The sequence below is a fragment of the Rhinoraja longicauda genome, chromosome 25, assembly GCF_053455715.1.
Source record: "Rhinoraja longicauda isolate Sanriku21f chromosome 25, sRhiLon1.1, whole genome shotgun sequence".
Classification (NCBI taxonomy): Eukaryota; Metazoa; Chordata; class Chondrichthyes; order Rajiformes; family Arhynchobatidae; genus Rhinoraja; species Rhinoraja longicauda.
The window spans coordinates 1,248,681-1,261,583 of NC_135977.1; the positions used below are offsets into that span (position 1 = coordinate 1,248,681).

The 12,903-nt window shown below is 50.5% G+C and overlaps 1 protein-coding gene across 2 annotated transcripts in view; it reads left to right on the top strand.

Annotated features, from left to right (window-relative positions):
• The window catches only part of mmp17a (matrix metallopeptidase 17a), a 285,416-nt gene that overhangs the window by 238,710 nt on the left and 33,803 nt on the right, over positions 1–12,903 (top strand). The gene's annotated exons all lie outside the window — the stretch shown is intronic.

Here is a 12,903-nt window from a genome sequence, read left to right on the forward strand (position 1 = left end):
GAGCCTCTCCCCGGGGGCTGGTCATGTCCCTGTCAGGGGCCCAGGGTGTGGTGTGGTGCAGAGAGAGGTTACACACTGACTGAACCCAGCAGCTAAACACTGTCGGAGATGATGGGGCTGTTGTATAACTGTCTCTGAGCTAGAAATGTGTCGGTGGAACTGCAGATGCCGGTTTAAACCGACGATCGACACAAAATGCTGGAGTAACTCAGCGGGACGGGCAGCATCTCGGGAGAGAAGGAATGGGTGACATTTCGGGTCGGGTCTGAAGAAGGGTCTCGACCTGAAACGTCACCCATTCCTTCTCTCCAGAGATGCTCCTGAGTTACTCCAGCATTTTGTGTCTATCTCAGAGCAAGGAGCCTGGGTTGTTGAATGAATTGTTATTTAGAAATTAATGGCTTACAACGAGAGAAGGTACATTATATGTGAATTTGAACGAGCTTTTCCAGGAAGTTTCTGGATTAATGTAAAGGTTTGTCATGGTCAGTATCACATGTTTCCAATTCCCAGTTTAAATTGTTGTGGAGTCCGTTCCACTCGATCTACTTGGTAAATGAGGTAGTGGGAACTTGTAGTGATCAGGTGTAACAGCAGACGAACAATGTTTCTCTAGGGTATCACAAAATGCTGGAGTAACTCAGCGGGTCAGGCAGCACCTCAGGAGAGAAGGAATGGGCGACGTATGTTGAAAGGCTGGAGCGATTGGGCTTGTATACACTGGAATTTAGAAGGATGAGGGGGGATCTTATTGAAACATATAAGATAATTAGGGGATTGGACACATTAGAGGCAGATAACATGTTCCCAATGTTGGGGGAGTCCAGAACAAGGGGCCACAGTTTGAGAATAAGGGGTAGGCCATTTAGAACGGAGATGAGGAAGAACTTTTTCAGTCAGAGGGTGGTGAAGGTGTGGAATTCTCTGCCTCAGAAGGCAGTGGAGGCCAGTTCGTTGGATGCTTTCAAGAGAGAGCTGGATAGAGCTCTTAAGGATAGCGGAGTGAGGGGGTATGGGGAGAAGGCAGGAACGGGGTACTGATTGATAGTGATCAGCCATGATCGCATTGAATGGCGGTGCTGGCTCGAAGGGCTGAATGGCCTACTCCTGCACCTATTGTCTATTGTCTATTGTTTCGGGTCAAGACCCTTCTTCAGACTTTCTATAGAGTTGTTGCCTGACCCACTGAGTTCCTCCAGCACCTTGTGTTTTTTGCTCAAGATTCCAACACTTGCAACTCCTTATATCTGTGACCTACATGTAACAGTGGCAGTGGTGAACACAAAATGCTGGAGCAACTCAGCGGGACAGGCAGCATCTCGGGAGAGAAGGAATGGGTGACGTTTCGGGTCGAGACCCTTCAGTGGTGATACATGTTACGTGTTACTCTGGACGAGAGACGGTCAAGGAACTAGCTCTGGAGAGGGTCCAGAGGAGGTTTACAAGAACGACCCCAGCAATGAGTGGGTTAACCTATGATGAGCGTTTGTGGGCACTGGGCCTGTACTCGCTGGAGTTTAGAAGGATGAGGGGGGAACCTCATTGAAATGTACAGAATAGTGAGCGGCCTGGATAGAGTGGATGTGGAGAGGATGTTTCCACCAGTGGGAGAGTCTAGGACCAGAGGGCACAGCCTCAGAATTAAAGGACGTTCCTTTAGGATGGAGATGAGGGTGAATTTCTTTAGTCAGAGGGTGGTGAATCTGTGGGATTCTGTGCCACTGACGGCTGTGGAGGCCACAAGTCAGTGGAGATGTTTAAGGCAGAGATAGATAGATTGTTGATGAGTGCGGGTGTCAGGGGTTATGGGGAGAAGGCAGGAGAATGGGGTTAGGAGGGAGAGATAGATCAGCCATGATTGAATGGGGGAGTAGACTTGATGGGCCGAATGGCCTAATTCTGGTCCTATTCCTGATGAACTGAAGATGCTGGATTCTTGTGCAGGACAGAGTACTGGAGGAACTCAGGGGGTCAGGCAGCGTCTGGCGAGGTGGTGCCTTGGGCTGGGACTCTTGTTCAGGGGGATGTGTTAAGGGTTGGGCCAGACATCGAATAGATGTGAAGATCCATCCACAGTATTTGACCTGAGGCAGAGAGTCCAGTCTGCAGCTGTGGCAGATGTGTAGAACCCAGACAGCAAGGCGAGATTCATCTCATTAGTAACACCTTGCTCAGCATACCTTGGCTGTTGTGCTGTTCTTTACAGGCTGCAGAGCAGTCTGTGCCACGGTGAGGCGTCCTGTACAGGTGAGGCCCCCCCGTACAGGTGAGCCCACCCCCGTACAGGTGAGCCCCCCCGTACAGGTGAGCCCCCCGTACAGGTGAGCCCCCCCGTACAGGTGAGCCCCCCGTACAGGTGAGCCCCCGTACAGATGAACCCCCATACAGGTGAACCCCCGTACAGATGAGCCCTCCCATACAGGTGAGCCCCCTGAACAGGTGAGCCCTCCCGTACAGGTGAGCCCTCCCGTACAGGTGTGCCCCCCGTACAAGTGAGCCCCACCGTACAGGTGAGCCCCACCGTACAGGTGAGCTCCCTGTACAGGTGAGCCCTCCCGTACAGGTGAGGCACTTGTACAGGTGAGGCGTCCTGTACAGGTGTGCCACTCCATACAGGTGAGGGCCCCCATGCAGGTGAGGCCATCCCACACAGGTGAGGGACCCCCCCCCCGTACAGGTGAGATGCACCTTATGCTGTGCAACTCTGCATGTATTTCCTGCATGTGTGTTGTGCAGAGAGTTGTGGATGCAGCCCAGACCATCACACAAACCAACCTCCCTTCCACTGACTCCACCTACACCTCACGCTGCCTCGGCAAGGCCAGCAGCATCGTCACTGGCCAGTCTCACCCCGGTCACTCCCTCTTCTCCCCAGTCCCATCAGGCAAGAGGTACAGAAGTGTGAAAACGCACCCCTCCAGATTGGGTAGGTGACGTTATGGGTCAGGACTCTTCTTCACCAGCGTAACGTCGCCTATCCATGTTCTCCACAGATGCTGCCTGACCCGCTGAGTTACTCCAGCACTCTGTGAAACGTCACCTATCCATGTTCTCCACAGATGCTGCCTGACCCGCTGAGTTACTCCAGCACTCTGTGAAACGTCACCTATCCATGTTCTCCACAGATGCTGCCTGACCCACTGAGTTACTCCAGCACTCTGTGAAACGTCACCTATCCATGTTCTCCACAGATGCTGCCTGACCCGCTGAGTCACTCCAGCATTTTGTGTCCTTTTTTAAACAAATCCCGGCTTTGTTTCAACTTTGTGATTCAATTGCGCCGTCTAGTGACGGCAGGTGGAAGCAGGCAGTGTGTGCTTCCCACTGCAAGCTCTGTGTGAACAGAAAACAGATGTTAGGCAGACAACTGGGCCTGCGATGTTCACTCCGGTGGATTAAAGGCAACTCATCCTGACATCCAGCACTGGTCTGTTCCTGTACCACTGCATGTCCAGAGAGAGCACTGGTCTGTTCCTGTACCACTGCATGTCCAGAGAGAGCACTGGCCACTGTATTCTGCAGAAGATAGACACAAAACGCTGCAGTAACTCAGCGGGACACGCAGCATCTCTGGAGAGAAGGAATGGGAGACGTTTCGGGTCGAGACCCTTCTTCAGACCTGAAGATGTAGTCTTGACACTAAAAGTCCCCCATTCCTTCTCTCCACAGATGCTGCCTGTCCCGCTGAGTTACTCCAGCACTCTGTGAAACGTCACCTATCCATGTTCTCCACAGATGCTGCCTGACCCGCTGGGTTACTCCAGCACTCTGTGAAACGTCACCTATCCATGTTCTCCACAGATGCTGCCTGTCCCACTGAGTTACTCCAGCACTCTGTGAAACGTCACCTAGCCATGTTCCCCACAGATGCTGCCTGACCCGCTGAGTTACTCCAGCACTCTGTGTCTATCTTGGTTTAAACCAGCATCAGCAGTTCCTTCCTACACCATAACCTAACTGTTGGTTTAAGACACAGACACTATCTCACATTCAAACTGGACTCGAGTTCAGGTTTATTATTGTCACCTGTACCGTGAAGAGGTTTGTTTTGCATGTTATCCAAACAGATCAGATAACACTGATCAATACAATCAAGTACAAACTCGAGTAGAATAGGTGGAGCGAAGGGGAAGATACAGAGTGTGGGAAGGAATTGCAGATGCAGGTTTAAATCAAAGGTAGACACAAAATGCTGGAGTATCTCAGCGGGTCAGGCAGCATCTGTGGAGAACATGGATAGGTGACATTTCACAGAGTGCTGGAGTAACTCAGCGGGTCAGGCAGCATCTGTGGAGAACATGGATAGGTGACGTTTCAGGTTGAGACCCTTCTTCAGACCGATTGCAGTGAGTGGGGGGAAGAAAGCAGGAGGCAGGACAGAGTGTGGCAGGTAATAGGTGGACACAGGCATGTCACACCCCAACGACTTGCGGGTTTGCAGGATAATCGGCCCTCTGTGTGTAGGCAGTGGTTGGGATCGTGGGGTCGAGTGAATGGATGATCGATGGTCAGTATGGACCTGGTGGGCCGAAGGGTTTGTTTCCATGGTGTATTTGTAAACTAAACTGGGGAGGGCAGGGGGTTTAACGTTGGTGGGTGCCGGGCCACAGTCAGGACCGATGGGGAGGGAGGGGGGAGTGGCAGGTATTGTCTGCTGAAGAGCATTCACCATCCTGCCTCAGACGGGACCAAAGATCGGTGACCTGGACTGACTTAAGAATAACTCACCATCTAGTTCCTGTCTTTCAGCAGCTGCCTACCAGTCTGGCATTTACACAGTGCGATAGTTTAGATTATTGTCACAGGTAAAGTAAGACACCTTTTGTTGCTTGCTATCCAGCCAGCAGAAAGACTAGACACGATTACGAATAAGGCAGAGACAGATCGATTCTTGGTCAATGCGGGTGTCAGGGGTTATGGGGAGAAGGCAGGAGAATGGGGTTAGGAGGGAGAGATAGATCAGCCATGATTGAATGGCGGAGTAGACTTGATGGGCCGAATGGCCTGATTCTGTTCCTATCACTGGTGACCAGTGTGCAGATGCAGGAAAAAGGGGATAACGTTTTGTGCAATGTCGTCCGATTAACGATAGTCTGTGGGTCTCCAGTGAGGTGGGTGGGAGGTCAGGACCGCTCTCTAGTTGGTGAGAGGACGGTTCAGTTGCCTGATAACAGCTGTTTCACAAAACTAGGATGCAAATCTTGAAAGAAAAAGGTTCTGAACTGTGCGGTATAAAATGATTTAAGGTTTACCAGAACGCTGCCTGGATTAGAGGGTCTCAGCTACAGGGAGAGGGTGGAGAGGAGGTTTACAACAATGCTGTCTGGATTAGAGTGTCTCAGCTACAGGGAGAGGATGGAGAGGAGGTTTACAACAATGCTGCCTGGATTAGAGTGTCTCAGCTACAGGGAGAGGATGGAGAGGAGGTTTACAACAATGCTGCCTGGATTAGAGTGTCTCATGTACAGGGAGAGGGTGGAGAGGAGGTTTACAACAATGCTGCCTGGATTAGAGTGTCTCAGCTACAGGGAGAGGATGGAGAGGAGGTTTACAACAATGCTGCCTGGATTAGAGTGTCTCAGCTACAGGGAGAGGATGCAGAGGAGGCTGGACTAGAGAGTTTCAGCTACAGGAAGAGGGTGGACAGACTGGGATTGTTTTCTCTGAAGGGCCAGAGGTTGAGGGGAGACCTGATAGAAGTATATAAAATTCTGAGCGGCGTAGACAGGGTAGACAGTCACAACCTTCACCCCAGGATGGAGATGTCACAGACTAGAGCAGTTGTGGATCTGTGGGATTCTCTGCCACAGAGGGCAGTGGAGGCCGATTCACTGGATGTTTTCAAGAGAGAGTTAGATTTAGCTCTTTGGGCTAACGGAATCAAGGGATATGGGGAGAAAGCAGGAACGGGGAACTGATTGTGAATGATCAGCCATGATCATGTTGAACGGCGGTGCTGGTTGGAAGGGCTGAATGGCCTCCTCCTGCACCTGTTGTCTATGTTTCTATGTTACTGTAATCCAGTGACTTTGTCCAGCGGGCCAGGCAGGCACGGTCTGTAATGTGGAGAACATCTGGCCTGATCATTAAAGCCCAGAATCCTTCCCTTGCCGTTCCTCCCATTGCACGCTCTCCCTTAGAAAGCCAGGAGTGATTTGTGAGGAGATTGTGCGGTCATCAGGAACAGAGAGCAGGGATCGGAGAGAAGATAGACACAGAGTGCTGGAGTAACTCAGTGGGTCAGGCAGCATCTGTGGAGAACATGGATAGGTGACGTTTCACAGTGCTGGAGTAACTCAGCGGGTCAGGCAGCATCTCTGGAGACCGTGTGGGTTTCCTCTGGGTTCACCGGTTTCCTCCCACTTCCCAAACACTTGTTGGTCGATGGGTCTCTGTATATTTAATAATAATAATAATGCATTACATTTATATAGCGCTTTTCAAACACTCAAAGACGCTTTACAGGGATTTCTAGAACATAGAGAAGTGAATAAATAGATAAATAAGTAAACGAACAGAGAAAGGAGACAGAAGGTGAGGTGACGGTCAGTGGTTGAAGGCAGTACTGAACAGGTGAGACTTCAGTGATGTTTTGAATGTGGTGAGTGAGGAGGAGTCTCTGACGGTTTGGGGTAGTGAGTTCCAGAGGGTGGGAGCAGCGATGGAGAAAGCCCTGTCCCCCCAGGATCTGAGTTTGGTCCGGATGTGGGGGGATAGGAGATTGGCAGCAGCAGAGCGGAGGGTGCAGGTGGGAGTGTGCCTGTGGAGGAGGTCGGTCAGGTAGGATGGGGCCAGGTTATGGAGGGCTTTGTAGGTCATGAGGAGGATTTTGTACTGGATTCTCTGGGGGATGGGGAGCCAGTGGAGCTTGTAAAGGACGCGGGTGATATGGTCACGGATCGGGGAGTGGGTGAGTAGACGGGCAGCCTAGTTTTGAATGTATTGAAGTTTACTGATGATTTTTGAGGGTGAACCATAGAGGAGGCTGTTGCAGTAGTCCAGACGGGAGGTGATGAAGGTGTGGATGAGGGTTTCTGTAGCTGTGGAGGAGAGGGATGGACGGAGACGGGCAATGTTTTTGAGGTGGAAGAAGGCTGTCTTTGTGATGTGTTTGATGTGTTTGTCGAAGGAGAGGGTTTGATCAAAGATGATTCCAAGATTCCGGATGTGAGGTGAGGTGGATACTGGGAGACCATCAATATTGAGGATGAAGTATTTGATCCTGGCGTGTGGGTAAGGGGTAGTATTGGGGGGGGGGGGGGGGGGGGACAGCGAGGGGGGTGGGAGAGTGATGGGGGTGGGGAGTTACATTCACACAGTCGTGATATTCCATCATCTACCGGCACTCCCTCTCACTGACAAGTGGCAATGCCACAAATCATTTTTCTTTAAAATAATTCCATCACAAGACCATGATCTCCTATCAGGGGGATTAAAGAGCTCGCTCATTAATCTGCCAGTGTCTGTTTTAATCTGTAAGCACATCAAACTGATTAAAGACAGTAGTTTTTGGATCATTTTGAACAGATCCTCTCTGTCTCTGTGTGTGTGTGTGTGTGTGTGTGTGTGTGTGTGTGTGTGTGTGTACGTGTGTGTGTACGTGTGTACGTGTGTGTGTGTGTGTGTGTGTGTGTGTGTACGTGTGTGTGTGTGTACGTGTGTACGTGTGTGTGTGTGTGTGTGTACGCGTGTGTGTGTGTGTGTGTACGTGTGTGTGTGTGTGTACGTGTGTGTGTGTGTGTGTGTGTGTGTGTACGTGTCAGTGGTTCGCTGTTGCTTCCTTTATCATGCACTCTCAATGTACACTCTCCCCTCCCCTCCCCTCCCCTCCCCTCCCCTCCCCACCCCTCCCCTCCCCTCCCCTCCCCTCCCTTCCCCTCCCCTCCCCTCCCCTCCCCTCCCCTCCCCTCCCCTCTGGAATGGCCTGCTTCCGTGCTGTGAGACTCCAGGGTTTCCTGATGTCTGCAGATGATGCAGGAGGTGTGATCTTCAGTCAGAGGGTGGTGAATCTGTGGGATTCGTTGCCACAGACGGCTGTGGAGGCCACAAGTCGGTGGATATGTTTAAGGCAGAGATAGATAGATTGTTGATCAGTGCGGGTGTCAGGGGTTATGGGGAGAAGGCAGGTGAATGGGGTTAGGGGGGGAGAGATAGATCAGCCATGATTGTCTACGTTTCCACATTCTGCAGCAAGTAAGTATTTAATTGTTCTATCTGGGACACATGACAATAAAACTTCTGGACTCTTGCATGGCGGTGTAGACTTGCTGGGCCGAATGGCCTAATTCTACTCCTATCCCTAATGCTCTTATGATCAGTGGGATTTGAGTACATATTTAAACCAGAGAGCGGTGCTGAACTACCATCTACCTCATTGGTGACCCTCGGACTATCCTTGATCGGACTTTGCCAGCTTTACCTTGCACTAAACGTTATTCCCTTATCGTGCATCTGTACACTGTGGACTGCTCGGTTGTAATCATGTGTTGTCTTTCTGCTGACTGGTTAGCATGCACCAAAGGCTTTTCACTGTACCTCGGGTACACGTGGCCGTAGACTAAACTGAGCCGTTCCAAGGTACAGTGAGCTATTGTGTTTTTGTGTGGTATTCAGGCAGGTCACACTGCCGCTGAGTACCGGGGGTAATGCAAAGGAGAAAATAAACAGACCGTTGCAACTACAGCGAAAGTGCAGGTCTAAAAAAAAAAGGGCAAGGGGCGCAACGAGGTAGACTGGAAGATCAGGAATTCGACCCTAGTGTATGAGAGGTCCATTCAAGAGTGGGGAGGAAGCTGTTGCTGAGTCTGGTGGTGCGCGCTTTCAAGCTTCTGTACCTTCTGCCGGATGGGAGCGGGGAGAGGGAGGAGGAGGAATGGCTGGGGTGGGACTGCCAGCATTGTCCATGTTTTCGGTTTATGTTTGTTATTGTCACGTGTACCGAGGTACAGTGAACAGCTTGCTATCCAAACAGATCAGATAATACCGTACATCAATACAATCAGGTCAAACTCGTACAATAAGTGGAGCAGAGGGGAAGATACAGAGTGCAGAATATAGATCTCAGCATTGTAGCGCATCAGTTCCACAGACAAAGTCCAATGTCCGCAATGGGGTAGAGGTGAATCGGACAGTGCCCTGGCTGGTACCCTAGAATAATGAAAGGCCTGGATAGAGTGGATGTGGAAAGCATGTTTCCACTGGTGGGAGAGTCTAGGACCAGAGGTCACAGCCTCAGAATTAAAGGGCGCTCTTTTAGAAAGGAGGTGAGGAGGAACTTCTTTAGTCAGATGGTGGTGAATCTGTGGAACTCATTGCCACAGACGGCTGTGGAGGCCACAAGTCAGTGGATATTTTTAAGGCAGAGATAGACAAATTCTTGATCAGTGCGGGTGTCAGGGGTTATGGGGAGAAGGCAGGAGAGTGGGATTAGGAGGGAGAGATAGATCAGCCATGATTGAATGGTGGAGTAGACTCGATGGGCCGAATGGCCTAATTCTGCTCCTATAAGTTGTGAACTTGTGAACTAGCTCTGGGCTGTGCACCAACCTGCTGATCTGGACTGAGATGGGGAAACGATAACGGCGATGAAATCCAGGATATTTTAAAATCCATTTTACAGGCTCTTTGAATGAGGACTAGTTTTCACTCTCAGACGGCAGTTCACAGCACGGTGGCGCAGCGGGTAGAGCTGCTGTCCCACGGCGCCAGAGACACGAGTTCGATCCTGACCTAAGGTGCTGTCTGTGTGGAGTTTGCACGTTCTCCCCGTGACCCGCGTGGGTTTTCTCCGGGTGCTCCGGTTTCCTCCCACACTCCAAAGACACGCAGGTTTGTAGGTTAATTGGCTTGGTATAAGTGTCATTTGTCCCTAGTGTGTGTAGGATCGTGTTAGTGTGTGGGGATCGCTGGACGCCGTAGACTTGCTGGGCCGAATGGCCTAATTCTACTCCTATCCCTAATGCTCTTATGATCAGTGGGATTTGAGTACATATTTAAACCAGAGAGCGGTGCTGAACTACCATCTACCTCATTGGTGACCCTCGGACTATCCTTGATCGGACTTTGCCGGCTTTACCTTGCACTAAACGTTATTCCCTTATCGTGCATCTGTACACTGTGGACTGCTCGGTTGTAATCATGTATTGACTCTCTGCTGACTGGTTAGCATGCACCACAAGCTTTTCACTGTACCTCGGGTACACGTGGCCGTAGACTAAACTGAGCCGTTCCAAGGTACAGTGAGCTATTGTGTTTTTGTGTGGTATTCAGGCAGGTCACACTGCCGCTGAGTACCGGGGGTAATGCAAAGGAGAAAATAAACAGACCGTTGCAACTACAGCGAAAGTGCAGGTCTAAAAAAAAAGGGCAAGGGGCGCAACGAGGTAGACTGGAAGATCAGGAATTCGACCCTAGTGTATGAGAGGTCCATTCAAGAGTGGGGAGGAAGCTGTTGCTGAGTCTGGTGGTGCGCGCTTTCAAGCTTCTGTACCTTCTGCCGGATGGGAGCGGGGAGAGGGACGAGGAGGAATGGCCGGGGTGGGACTGCCAGCATTGTCCATGTTTTCGGTTTATGTTTGTTATTGTCACGTGTACCGAGGTACAGTGAACAGCTTGCTATCCAAACAGATCAGATAATACCGTACATCAATACAATCAGGTCAAACTCGTACAATAAGTGGAGCAGAGGGGAAGATACAGAGTGCAGAATATAGATCTCAGCATTGTAGCGCATCAGTTCCATAGACAAAGTCCAATGTCCGCAATGGGGTAGAGGTGAATCGGACAGTGCCCTGGCTGGTACCCTAGAATAATGAAAGGCCTGGATAGAGTGGATGTGGAAAGCATGTTTCCACTGGTGGGAGAGTCTAGGACCAGAGGTCACAGCCTCAGAATTAAAGGGCGCTCTTTTAGAAAGGAGGTGAGGAGGAACTTCTTTAGTCAGAGGGTGGTGAATCTGTGGAACTCATTGCCACAGACGGCTGTGGAGGCCACAAGTCAGTGGATATTTTTAAGGCAGAGATAGACAAATTCTTGATCAGTGCGGGTGTCAGGGGTTATGGGGAGAAGGCAGGAGAGTGGGATTAGGAGGGAGAGATAGATCAGCCATGATTGAATGGTGGAGTAGACTCGATGGGCCGAATGGCCTAATTCTGCTCCTATAAGTTGTGAACTTGTGAACTAGCTCTGGGCTGTGCACCAACCTGCTGATCTGGACTGAGATGAGGAAACGATAACGGCGATGAAATCCAGGATATTTTAAAATCCATTTTACAGGCTCTTTGAATGAGGACTAGTTTTCACTCTCAGACGGCAGTTCACAGCACGGTGGCGCAGCGGGTAGAGCTGCTGTCCCACGGCGCCAGAGACACGAGTTCGATCCTGACCTAAGGTGCTGTCTGTGTGGAGTTTGCACGTTCTCCCCGTGACCCGCGTGGGTTTTCTCCGGGTGCTCCGGTTTCCTCCCACACTCCAAAGACACGCAGGTTTGTAGGTTAATTGGCTTGGTATAAGTGTCATTTGTCCCTAGTGTGTGTAGGATCGTGTTAGTGTGTGGGGATCGCTGGACGCCGTAGACTTGCTGGGCCGAATGGCCTAATTCTACTCCTATCCCTAATGCTCTTATGATCAGTGGGATTTGAGTACATATTTAAACCAGAGAGCGGTGCTGAACTACCATCTACCTCATTGGTGACCCTCGGACTATCCTTGATCGGACTTTGCCGGCTTTACCTTGCACTAAACGTTATTCCCTTATCGTGCATCTGTACACTGTGGACTGCTCGGTTGTAAACATGTATTGACTCTCTGCTGACTGGTTAGCATGCACCACAAGCTTTTCACTGTACCTCGGGTACACGTGGCCGTAGACTAAACTGAGCCGTTCCAAGGTACAGTGAGCTATTGTGTTTTTGTGTGGTATTCAGGCAGGTCACACTGCCGCTGAGTACCGGGGGTAATGCAAAGGAGAAAATAAACAGACCGTTGCAACTACAGCGAAAGTGCAGGTCTAAAAAAAAAAGGGCAAGGGGCGCAACGAGGTAGACTGGAAGATCAGGAATTCGACCCTAGTGTATGAGAGGTCCATTCAAGAGTGGGGAGGAAGCTGTTGCTGAGTCTGGTGGTGCGCGATTTCAAGCTTCTGTACCTTCTGCCGGATGGGAGCGGGGAGAGGGAGGAGGAGGAATGGCCGGGGTGGGACTGCCAGCATTGTCCATGTTTTCGGTTTATGTTTGTTATTGTCACGTGTACCGAGGTACAGTGAACAGCTTGCTATCCAAACAGATCAGATAATACCGTACATCAATACAATCAGGTCAAACTCGTACAATAAGTGGAGCAGAGGGGAAGATACAGAGTGCAGAATATAGATCTCAGCATTGTAGCGCATCAGTTCCACAGACAAAGTCCAATGTCCGCAATGGGGTAGAGGTGAATCGGACAGTACCCTGGCTGGTACCCTAGAATAATGAAAGGCCTGGATAGAGTGGATGTGGAAAGCATGTTTCCACTGGTGGGAGAGTCTAGGACCAGAGGTCACAGCCTCAGAATTAAAGGGCGCTCTTTTAGAAAGGAGGTGAGGAGGAACTTCTTTAGTCAGAGGGTGGTGAATCTGTGGAACTCATTGCCACAGACGGCTGTGGAGGCCACAAGTCAGTGGATATTTTTAAGGCAGAGATAGACAAATTCTTGATCAGTGCGGGTGTCAGGAGTTATGGGGAGAAGGCAGGAGAGTGGGATTAGGAGGGAGAGATAGATCAGCCATGATTGAATGGTGGAGTAGACTCGATGGGCCGAATGGCCTAATTCTGCTCCTATAAGTTGTGAACTTGTGAACTAGCTCTGGGCTGTGCACCAACCTGCTGATCTGGACTGAGATGAGGAAACGATAACGGCGATGAAATC